At 36.9% G+C, this 11,548-nt stretch overlaps 1 long non-coding RNA gene across 3 annotated transcripts in view; it reads right to left on the bottom strand.

The window, feature by feature from the left end:
* Positions 1 to 415: 415 nt before the first annotated feature.
* The window catches only part of LOC126937620 (uncharacterized), a 32,100-nt gene continuing 20,967 nt past the window's right edge, over positions 416 to 11,548 (bottom strand). For all 3 annotated transcript variants that reach the window (XR_007719791.1, XR_007719789.1, XR_007719790.1), the window contains 5 exons: positions 6,658 to 6,778; positions 6,083 to 6,212; positions 5,741 to 5,889; positions 2,304 to 2,374; positions 416 to 983 (listed from right to left, as the gene is read on the bottom strand). This is a non-coding gene — a long non-coding RNA (uncharacterized LOC126937620). The remainder of the gene's footprint in view (positions 984 to 2,303; positions 2,375 to 5,740; positions 5,890 to 6,082; positions 6,213 to 6,657; positions 6,779 to 11,548) is intronic.

The following is an 11,548-nucleotide window of genomic DNA, read 5'->3' as shown; positions in this document are numbered from 1 at the left end:
ACTATTTTGTTTCTCTACTTGTCCCAACTTTGGCTATTGGAAGCTCTTTCAGGTTGACTCCTGTGTGTTTTTGATGTGCACCTATAGTTTTTGTTTCTGGGCCCTTCCCTATCTTCTGATACCACAAGATACTCCAGAGTATCCTGGTACTTCCATGCCCTATACCTGGAATCAGTTATTTCTCCCAGAAGTCCTCATGCATTTTATTGGACATTGGTTAAATGCCAATTTGGCTGAGCAAATAATAAATACTAAAAACTGAGAATATATCGATTTTCAAAATTCTAATCCAGTATAATAAGGTCTATTCTAGCCTTACCATTTTGATTATTTGAAACTTCTTTTCCCAGTTCTGAGATATCTGGCTTATATTATCCACAAGATTTTACTTATTTATTTAACCCTAGTAATTCATGTAAAGTAGTTCCAGAACAACTAACCAGAATCCCTGTGAGAAACCAATCTACCACCTAAACATAGTATCTATGTACAACTCTTTCATCTTCAGCCTTACAGTCTGTAGTCACTAAATGGTTGGACAAAGTATTTGTCATTTTCAAAAGGGTTATGTCATATATTCATCACATTATTTTTTCATAGTCTCCATTCAACCTTGGTTTCTGTTGCCAATGTGGTTGATTTTTTAAAAATATACATACAGTACAATTTACATCTTTTGTTGGATAGTTTCCCAGGTTTTAACCAATGAATAGAGGCAAAGCTTATCTATCTTTACTTGAAGTTTTCTTGTAAGTTTAAAGCTGAACAAAACTTTCTACCAATTTATACCATGACAGTGCCTAAGCATGCAGGATCTGACGTTTCTCCTTTAGGTCATTGTTAGTCGCATTGATGACCCTCTTGAGATCAGTCAACTGTTTTAATTACCAAAAAATATACATCCAAATCTCACATATTCCCCAATTTGGAATTCTTGTTGTTCTCCCAGATGATGGAGCCCTCTGAAGGTCTTGTAGAGGATTCTGTGAAGAAGGTGGATTAGAAAACACTAGAACTCAGTCTCCCCATCTAGATAACAGTTGCAATAGCAAAATCTACCTGATATAACTATTTTGGAACTCTGGAATATATTTCAGGCTTGGAATTTCCAGGGGAAGGCTTGGATGGTAAATTGTGATTAATTTCAGTCAATTTTAGCTTTAATCACATTAGTATCAACAGATCCTCTACAGTTTTCCACCCCTAGTCTCCATGGCAGGTAGCTGTGCCCATGTTCCAAGACATGTAGCTGTGCCCATGTTCCAAGAGCAGCTTGCTCACTGACGGGAGCCAGTGTTGGCAAAAAGCATACTTTCCTCCAAATATCAGGCATCTGTGCCCATTTTCTGGTTGCTATTTTTGATCCCCTTTGTAGCAAGGCCCACCCTCTCTAGCTGAAGTGACTTCCAAGGTATGAAACAGCCAGCACCATCCCCATCTCCATCTTTATTTTTTTCCGCTTTTCGGCAACCAGGCATTAAAAACTAGGACATTCAAGGTGAAAGTTAGAGAGTGACTGCACATGCCTAGGGAAAGGTGCAGACTCAGAAATACCCTGAGAAGACCTTAAGATTATACCTCAGGACAATCTTTACACAGAGACAGCCTGCAACAATGAAATCAAAAACAAAATAATATCAACAATCACTAAAGACTGGGTAAGGGGTTAATCTTATTTCCAGAATTACTACATTATTAGATTTGAATGTCCAGTTTTCAACATTAAAAATAATCACAATTTTCTGTGTTAATAATATATTAACACATAAAATTATGGCCCATTCAAAAAAAGGTCTCAGAAATCATACCTAAAAATGATCTGATAGCAAATCTACTAGATAAAGACTTTGAAGTAACTCTGTTAAAGATGCTCAAAGAATTAAAGGAAGATGTGGAGAAAGTCTCAAAAGCGATGCACAAACAAAATGAAATTATCAATAAAGAGACAACCTGTAAAGAACACAAACAAAAAATCTGGAGCTAAAAAGTGAAATAACTGAAATGAACACTGAACATTTTATTAGAGGGATTTGAAGGCACATTGGAGTAGACAAAAGAAAGAACTAGTGAACTTGAAGATTGGACAATGAAATTATCAAGTCTTAGAAACAAAAGAAAAATGATGAAATAAAAGTGAATCAAGTCTAAAGGAACCATGTATAGCATCCAGTGGATTTTAATGGGGAGAATCATCATGACCTGTGTCCCCAAATAATTGTAGTTTTCTTCTCATTGTTTAATCATATCATGGCTTTTGATTATATGTGTTAATGACTAAGTTTTCATTGGCCATTTCCTCTTACTTTCATCCAGATTGCCAGGTATCAAATAGCTTGATGTCCTCCAAATGACATGGTCCTGCAGTCCTCTCAGTCTATGAAAAATAATGAACATAAGCTTTAGGATCTGTCCTTGGTGTTTTTTCTTGTAGCTGCCGATTAGGCTACCAATACATTACCCCCAAAATGCTAAATCAATGTTAGAAACATTGTTAATGATGTTCAGTAATAAAAATTACTGAAATAACCACTGCTTCCTAATAAGACAAGAAAATAGATGATAGTCATCCAAATAGAAAAGAAGAAAGTAAAACCTGTTTATGAAAAATGACTTGATCCTCTAGAAAATTCTTCAGAAACTTAAAAATATGCTAGAATTTACTAGTCAGTTTATCTGAGTCAATATACAAAAATCAATAATATTTCTTTATATGCACAACAATCAGAAATTTAATCTTTAGAATATCATTCACAATATTATGAAGCATTTAAAATACTTAGGAATAAATTTATAGGAAGACATGTACATTGAAAACTATAAAATATTGCTGATAGAAAATAGATAAGACCTAAACAAATGGAGAGATATATTGAGCTAATGGATTAAAAGACTCAGTAATGTTAAGATATCAATTATAATCACATTGATCTATAGATTCAATGCAGTGTCAAAATTTCACCAGACTTTTTCTGTAGAAGTTGACAAACAGATTCTAATACTTATGTGGAAATGTAAAGGAACAACAATAACTGAAATAGGCCGGGCGCGGTGGCTCAAGCCTGTAATCCCAGCACTTTGGGAGGCCGAGACGGGCGGATCACGAGGTCAGGAGATTGAGACCATCCTGGCTAACACGGTGAAACCCCGTCTCTACTAAAAAATACAAAAAACTAGCCGGGCGAGGTGGCAGGCGCCTGTAGTCCCAGCTACTCGGGAGGCTGAGGCAGGAGAATGGCTTAAACCTGGGAGGCGGAGCTTGCAGTGAGCTGAGATCCGGCCACTGCACTCCAGCCTGGGTGACAGAGCGAGACTCTGTCTCAAAAAAAAAAAAAAAAAAAAAAAAAAAAAAAAAAAAATTAACTGAAATAACTTGAAAAGGAAGAAAAATGTTGGAGATTTATAATCTCTAATTTCAAGACTTATATTACTAAAGTAATCAAGACAGTGAAGTATTAAAGACAAATAAATACATCAGTGAAAGAGACAATAGTTTGCACAAATAGAGCCTACATATACTGTTTATTGATTCTCAACACAAGCACAAAAAGCATTCAATTTTTAAAAAGAAAAATTGAATAAACAAATAGTGCTGAGATACACATCTCTATAAAAATGATAAATCTTGACCCATATTTTACAGAATAAACAAAAATTAAATTTTGAAATGGGATCATTCCAGTATTTGGGTCAGTTGTTTCCAGGAAATTTCCTCTTTTTAGCTCTGAAGAAAAAGCTGGTGGAAGGAGACAGACTTATACATAGAACAGACTTGGCCACTCTCTGGTCTTGGCAGGTAGATGGCTCTCTTACAGTGTGAAGTTACCCTTGATACCCCCAAAACCCAAAGAGATCGGGGAACTCAAGGCAAAGCTCCACATCTGAGAGAAATTGCACATGACTCTTGGAGCTCCACGAGGAAAACAGAACACCCCATGTAGTGGAGGGTCTGTGGCACTCTTTTTGCATGCTTCAAGGGACCCTAGGTTTTTTTTCAAGTGTCTTCTACACCCCCTTTTGTGGTATCAAGAACTTTGATGTTTCTGCCTAGTAATTTTCTGTCCACTGACCATGAAATCGAGGGGGCAGGGGCTTGAAGGGTAACATATTCATGATAAAAGAGACCTAGATAGAAAATTGAAGGTGGCAGAAGGAAGGAAGTGCAGGAATAAATGGAAGAACAGGTCTTAGAGGAGCCATATTGGTAAGACTTTAAGCTTCCCAGAAAGGCCATTGAAGTTTTACTTTTTTTTCCAGCAAAAATTATGCCAACAAGAAGGGAGGCAGAGGGATCAAACATATAATTAAAAAGAGGTTTAGGTCTACTGAAGAAACTTCCCACGGGAGAAACAGGATCCCATTTTAAATCTCTTATCAGATTTCAGCAAGAATAAGCAGCCAATATTTCTAGCTTTTGAAATTGTTTTCTTTTTTTCCTTTTCTCTTTTAAAACAAAGGTATCTACCAGGTAACTCCAAACAGAAACCAATTAAGTCTTTTATGATTAATGAAGGATGCATAAGACATCTTCAAAGAAATGCAAAGATGCAACCCTCTCAGAATTCAAAGTTACCCCTATGGTACATCTAGTTCTAGATCCTTGAGGAATCGCCATACTGTTTTCCATAATGGTTGAACTAGTTTACAATCCCACCAACAGTGTAAAAGTGTTCCTATTTCTCCACATCCTCTCCAGCACCTGTTGTTTCCTGACTTTTTAATGATTGCCATTCTAACTGGTGTGAGATGGTATCTCATTGTGGTTTTGATTTGCATTTCTCTGATGGCCAGTGATGATGCCATCCCATTACTGGGTATATACCCAAAGGATTATAAATTATGCTGCTATAAAGACACATGCACACGTATGTTTATTGCAGCACTATTCACAATAGCAAAGACTTGGAATCAACCCAAATGTCCATCAGTGACAGATTGGATTAAGAAAATGTGGCACATATACACCATGGAATACTATGCAGCCATAAAAAAGGATGAGTTTGAGTCCTTTGTAGGGACTTGGATGCAGCTGGAATCCATCATTCTTAGCAAACTATCACAAGAACAGAAAACCAAACACCGCATGTTCTCACTCATAGGTGGGAACTGAACAATGAGATCACTCGGACTCAGGAAGGGGAACATCACACACCGGGGCCTATCATGGGGAGGGGGGGGGGGGGATTGCATTGGGAGTTATACCTGATGTAAATGACGAGTTGATGGGTGCAGCACAGCAACATGGCACAAGTATACATATGTAACAAACCTGCACGTTATGCACATGTACCCTACAACTTAAAGTATAATAATAATAAATAAATTTAAAAAAAAAAAAAAAAAAAAAAAAAAACAAAGTTACCCCTAAAAATAGCCAAAAGAAAGATTTAGACACTTTGTGAGCTAGCAACAGTCGATGACATGTAAGCTTGTCATGGGAGCCCCCAACATTTTTTTTTGGCCACCTGCACATGCAGGTGTGTTGTACAGGCAGCAAGCCAAGCCAGGTTCTCAGGACACAATATGAGACAAACAGGGACACAATAGCTGTCTACGGAAGGGAAAGGTTTAATAACAAATGGGTACTTTAAATCAAAATTACACAAGAATTACAATCCAAACAAATAATTTTCTCCTGCTATCCTGAATTTGGAAAAAAAGAAAGAGAAATTTTTACTTTCCATCCTTGACCAGGCACTATAGGCAGAGATCCAGGAGAACAGACCTTGATATAAATTCTTACCTTTCTTTGCCAACTTTTTGCCAGTTGTCCCGGGACCTCATCAGTAGGTGAGTCAGTTGCTTCAGCCATCCCATCCTCATCACCAGGACTATAGGGGCAGAAATGGTGGATCTCTTTCCTTCCTATCGTAAGGGTCATAGCTGGCACCTCTTTAACAAAAGAAAGACAGGTTAACAAGAGAAAAGCAAAGCGTATTTATTTAATTATAGTTTTATGCGACATGGGAGCCTTCAGAATGAAGACCCAGAGTTACGTAAAAAAAAATTCATTTTAATGCTTAAGTTCAATGAAGAATGGACAGACAGCTGTGTAAAAAATGTGATTAGACAAAAAGGGCATCACCTAATGCTAATAGACTGAGTGGGGAAACCCAGCAAGGCCTTTCTGGTCAGATTCTTCTTGACCTCTCTGTGCAGCATTCCTTCCTCCCTGGCATGGGGCAGAGCTCCTTTTGGAATGGAGGTCTTATAACCTACAATTGAACAAGATAGTTCAAAGAATTTCTTTAGAGTCAGTTCTTACACAGAAAAGTAAGAGTAGTATTTCTAGGTTTTATGGCTTACTTTGGGGAAAAGGAGCCTTGGGAAAGGGGGTTTCTGGTTTTTATGGCTAACTTCTAGAGAATGAGGAGTGAGAAACAGGAGAGGAAAAAAGATCAGAGAGAAAATTTGCTTCTGAGGCTGCTTCTGAGACCATCAATTTTGAGTATTGTTTTTTCTGAGCCCCAACAAAAGTGAAGAATGGGATTCAAGAAAACAGGGGAAGAAGGAGGGAATTCTGCTAGGTATCAGAATCAGCCCGTATATATTATGTATAATTTACTTCAGTTTAGGGAAACAAACTGAACATATTATGAAATATATTATATGTATTTCATAAGTTACCATTTCCTGACTAAATATACAAATCAAACTTACCTTCGATGTGAAGGGCGACTATTTTTCAGTTTTCTCCAGAATGCTTCCAAGAATTCTGTTTTTCAGACTGTCACGTTCTTGAAGATAGTAGGTACTGAGTTTGAGGAGAGTGTTCAATATGCTGATATATATGTATAAATAAGAAAATAACCATATATCCATAAAATAAGAAAATGATGGCCATATATATGTATATATCAATTTCTAGATATTTATGTATAGATATATGATGTTGACTGTGTAGCTTGAGGAAAAGATTCAAGAGACCCCTCTGCAGTTGCAGGTCCTCCCTCCCTGCTACCTCAGCAATTCACACACACTCCCTGGGAAATACCTCCATGAAAATATGGTACCAATTACAGGAATGCCTCTCAAATTCTACCAAAATTGACACATGTGAATAAACAGACTTCACTAGCTCTCAGAGAATAATAATAATATTATTTTATATTCTTTAGCTTCTGTGGGATTTTTCCCTTTTGCTAACTAGGTACAGTTTTTATTGCTGAGCTGAGGAGCTGTCAAGATTACTATCTAAAGTTACAGTAAGAAAATGTTGATTTGTTAAAGTTTGAACTCTGACATTGGGAAGGAATCTGTGAAACTAAGATTGCACTGTCAAGAGTTTAATGCACTAAGAAACATGATATTTTTGTGAATAGTATTAAGTTCCAATCCAAATTGGCAGTTCTGTGTGTCCCCAAGAGTCCCAATATATGTGGAAGGGGTGATCCTAGGGAGCGTAGACTGGTCTACACAGTAGGCTGTGGGCAGGGAATACATGTCTCTCTGTCCCTATAACTGGAAATCCCAAGGAGTCCATGCCCTGACTGTAGCCAGAAACTCATTCTCTTTGTAATAAACCAAGTGTAAGGAAACATGCTATGACAGCATACAAATCTCTTCTGGCGAAGAAGTAGCCTTTCTGCAGCATGTGGATAAATCCCCAGAACTGGTAGGATTTCTTCATAGATCAGCAACCTGCCCTCCAGTTTTGGTTGCTGCCCTTGTCACACTTGGCCCCCAGGGACTGTCTTTCCCTGAGAGGTTTGCAGGAGCCTACGTATAAACTGAATTCTGCTTTCTCTTTCCTTTTTGCTACGCTACTATTATGTCATATTCAATGGAGATTCTAGAAAGCCCCTCTTGCATGTGTTTCTGTAAAACCTAGAAATTTTATTTCACTTCTGCTTTCTCCTTGTGGCATTCTGCTATTTAGGGAAGCCATTTGAAGCCAGAACCACAATAGAACAGAAAGCTGCTCTGTGTGAATAGGCAGGAAAATCAAGGGAATGAATGACCAGGATCCCATGGGAAATCCACCTCGGAGAGCAAGGAAACCCTGGTGATATGAAAATGCCTCCTGGAGTGCTGAGAGACAGGGAGGGAATGTGTCAGGTGCCTGAATCAGTAAATAAACATCACATCTCTTCTCCACTTCAATCTATATGCTTATTCTCCTGTCTCAGGTATTTATAAAAGCCACCATTCCCTGACTGCATATAAATAGGACATTTCTTTGAAATGAGGAGTAACCATTTTTCAACCACTCTACAGTTGCTGACAGAATCTAGCTTTTTTAGGCCACTTCCATTGGCAGTCACTTACTGAAATGTAGGACACAGGTCCTAAGAATTTTATAGAAAGATAAATATTATCCTCATCTACAGCTGTATGAAGAAAATAGGGAAATACCTATGATATTTTAACTTCTTACTAGATAGAAGACACAGTGGTAGGTGCTTCAAAATGCATGTTTGTTTCTAATATTCACAACTACACAAATATTTTAAAACCAATTTTTATGAGAAAAGTGAGGCTCAGTGAGATTAAGTGGGTTGATCAAGATCACACATACATCCAAGCAGAATGAAATTTCAATGTCAAAGTCTTTAATGCAAATTATGGGTGATTTTGTCAGTTTTGTATTCTGGATTTCTATTACAATTGCTAAATCTCCTTGTACTCGTGAATTATACACAACTCTTTGGTACGTTCTGAATTTCCATGCTTCGGGTTGTATTTTTAGCTGGTTTGATTAATTATTTTCTTTTCCTTAAGTATTGAGGAAGAGATTCTCTGATCCAGTTTCGCAATTTAATTTGTGAAGGAAGTTTGTGAGTTTGTATGTTTATGGTAATTTAGTTATTTTTGCATTCATGTAAGATTGTGATATTCATAAAATCAGGAAAAATAATTACCAAGGAGTATTAAACTAAAGAGCTTCTGCACAGCAAAAGAAACTACCATCAGAGTGAACAGGCAACCTACAGAATGGGAGAAAATTTTTGCAATCTACTCATCTGACAAAGGGCTAATATCCAGAACCTACAAAGAACTCAGACAAATTTACAAGAAAAAAACAAACAACCCCATCAAAAAGTGGGCAAAGGATATGAACAGACATTTCTCAAAAGAAGACATTCATACAGCTAACAGACACATGAAAAAATGCTCATCATCACTGGCCATCAGAGAAATGCAAATCAAAACCACAATGAGATACCATCTCACACCAGTTAGAATGGCAATCATTAAAAAGTCAGGAAACAACAGGTGCTGGAGAGGATGTGGAGAAATAGGAACACTTTTACACTGTTGGTGGGATTGTAAACTAGTTCAACCATTACGGAAAACAGTATGGCGATTCCTCAAGGATCTAGAACTAGATGTACCATATGACCCAGCCATCCCATTACTGGGGATATACCCAAAGGATTATAAATCATGCTGCTATAAAGACACATGCACACGTATGTTTATTGCGGCACCATTCACAATAGCAAAGACTTGGAATCAACCCAAATGTCCATCAGTGACAGACTGGATTAAGAAAATGTGGCACATATACACCACGGAATACTATGCAGCCATAAAAAAGGATGAGTTTGTGTCCTTTGTAGGGACATGGATGCAGCTGGAAACCATCATTCTTAGCAAACTATCACAAGAACAGAAAACCAAACACCGCATGTTCTCACTCATAGGTGGGAACTGAACAACGAGATCACTTGGACTCGGGAAGGGGAACATCACACACCGGGGCCTATCATGGGGAGGGGGGAGGGGGAAGGGATTGCACTGGGAGTTATACCTGATGTAAATGACGAGTTGATGGGTGCTGACGAGTTGATGGGTGCAGCACACCAACATGGCGCAAGTATACATATGTAACAAACCTGCACGTTATGCACATGTACCCTAGAACTTAAAATATAAAAATAATAATAATAAAAATTCTGCAAACTCCCAAAAAAAAAAAAAGATAGGAGCAATTATTTAGATACAGTAATCTTGACAGCAATGGAACAAAGTAATGGTCAATTCAGAATTTTGAATATAATTTGTAACACAAACATGCAATGGGTATTATCAGACAAATGAAATCATCTTGGAAATAAGTAATCTTATCAAAATTATGTGAATAATGCCAATTATAAAAATGTGCAAAAACATTAGTATATAATAAGATAAAATAAAAATGTCCAGAATTTACAGATAATCAAATATCTGTATTTCTATCTGTGCATCAAAAAAATGTATTCAACAGAAAATATACTTCTAAATAAATATATGGGAAATTGTTTGTCTTTGAGAGGAATATTATTGATAGATTGTGTGTGCATATGCAGTGTTTTCTAACATGTCTTTGCACAACTGGTACATTTCTGAGTAAAATAAATATTTAAAAATGCAAAAAAAAAGATTTCTTATCATATCTGGCTCTATCAGAGAATTGCAGTGAAATTGTAGTAAACTAGCATGACAATGGCACAAAGTAAGTAACTTAATTAAAGCCAGTAATTGCAATAACCATTATATTATCAATATTAATTGAATATTTTGATGAAAGATTGAATTAGTAATCTATTCCGGCCTAAATAATTAACAAAACTAGGCATCTTACTGATAGTCACAGTAGTATTAATTAAAACTGATAAATTACTATTGTAATTAAATATGCCATGACTTAAAATAAATATGAAATATATTAATGTCATTTGCCAGTACCTCAATTACATGAAATCTATTCAGAAAAATATACATTGCAAAAAGGAAAAACTATGCACAGAAAAAATAACCCACATTCTTTTCTAATCCCATTTTCTTTCTTTCTCCACTTAAGGTCACTAATCTTATTTAAACTTCCACTTACTCCAGTATGGTTTCTGTGTATTAATTTTACCCAGCCGATTCTCACTAAGGGTGCCAATGCCATCTATTTCCCAATTAGTAGGCAGTTTCAAGCCACACCTTGGGCAAATCCACTGAATCCTCTTCTCGGCACATTTATTTCCTTTTGTTTGTTTGTTATTTTGAGATGGGGTCACTCTCCCTCTGTCTCCCAGGCTGGAGTGCAGTGTTGTGATCATGGCTCACTGCAGCCTTGAACTCCTGGGTTCAAGCATTTATCTTCCTAAATACACTTTCATTATCTTTCTCTCCTCTTGCCTTCTAATGTACAGCCATTCCTTTGTAGCTGTGGTTGTTTCCTTTGTGGCTGTTCTCTCCCCTCCCTTTAAAAGTGAAAGGTCCTCAGAATCATGTTTAAACCTTTTTCTTTCTCTACACTCTCCTGAAATTGTGACCTTCATTTCTTGGCTTTCCCTTATCACATATGAAACCCCAGCAATCACATTCCTTGCAAATTGCAAACTTGTATATCTAACTGGCAATGGACAGTTTCTACTAGATGTATACTAGTCAATTCAAAGAGAATATCTCTGTCTTATTTTTACTTCCTCACATGCCTCCATCTACCTTCTGCAGAGAGAAATCATCGGTTGTTCCTTCTTCTCTTCATACCATTTACCATAACTGATATTAAGTATGATTACCGTTTTTAGGTTTTTTCATACAAAAATCAAATACGCAAGAGAGCAGAATTGTA

The sequence above is a fragment of the Macaca thibetana genome, chromosome 15, assembly GCF_024542745.1.
Source record: "Macaca thibetana thibetana isolate TM-01 chromosome 15, ASM2454274v1, whole genome shotgun sequence".
Lineage (NCBI taxonomy): Eukaryota > Metazoa > Chordata > Mammalia > Primates > Cercopithecidae > Macaca > Macaca thibetana.
This window is presented reverse-complemented; position numbering and strand designations above follow the sequence as displayed.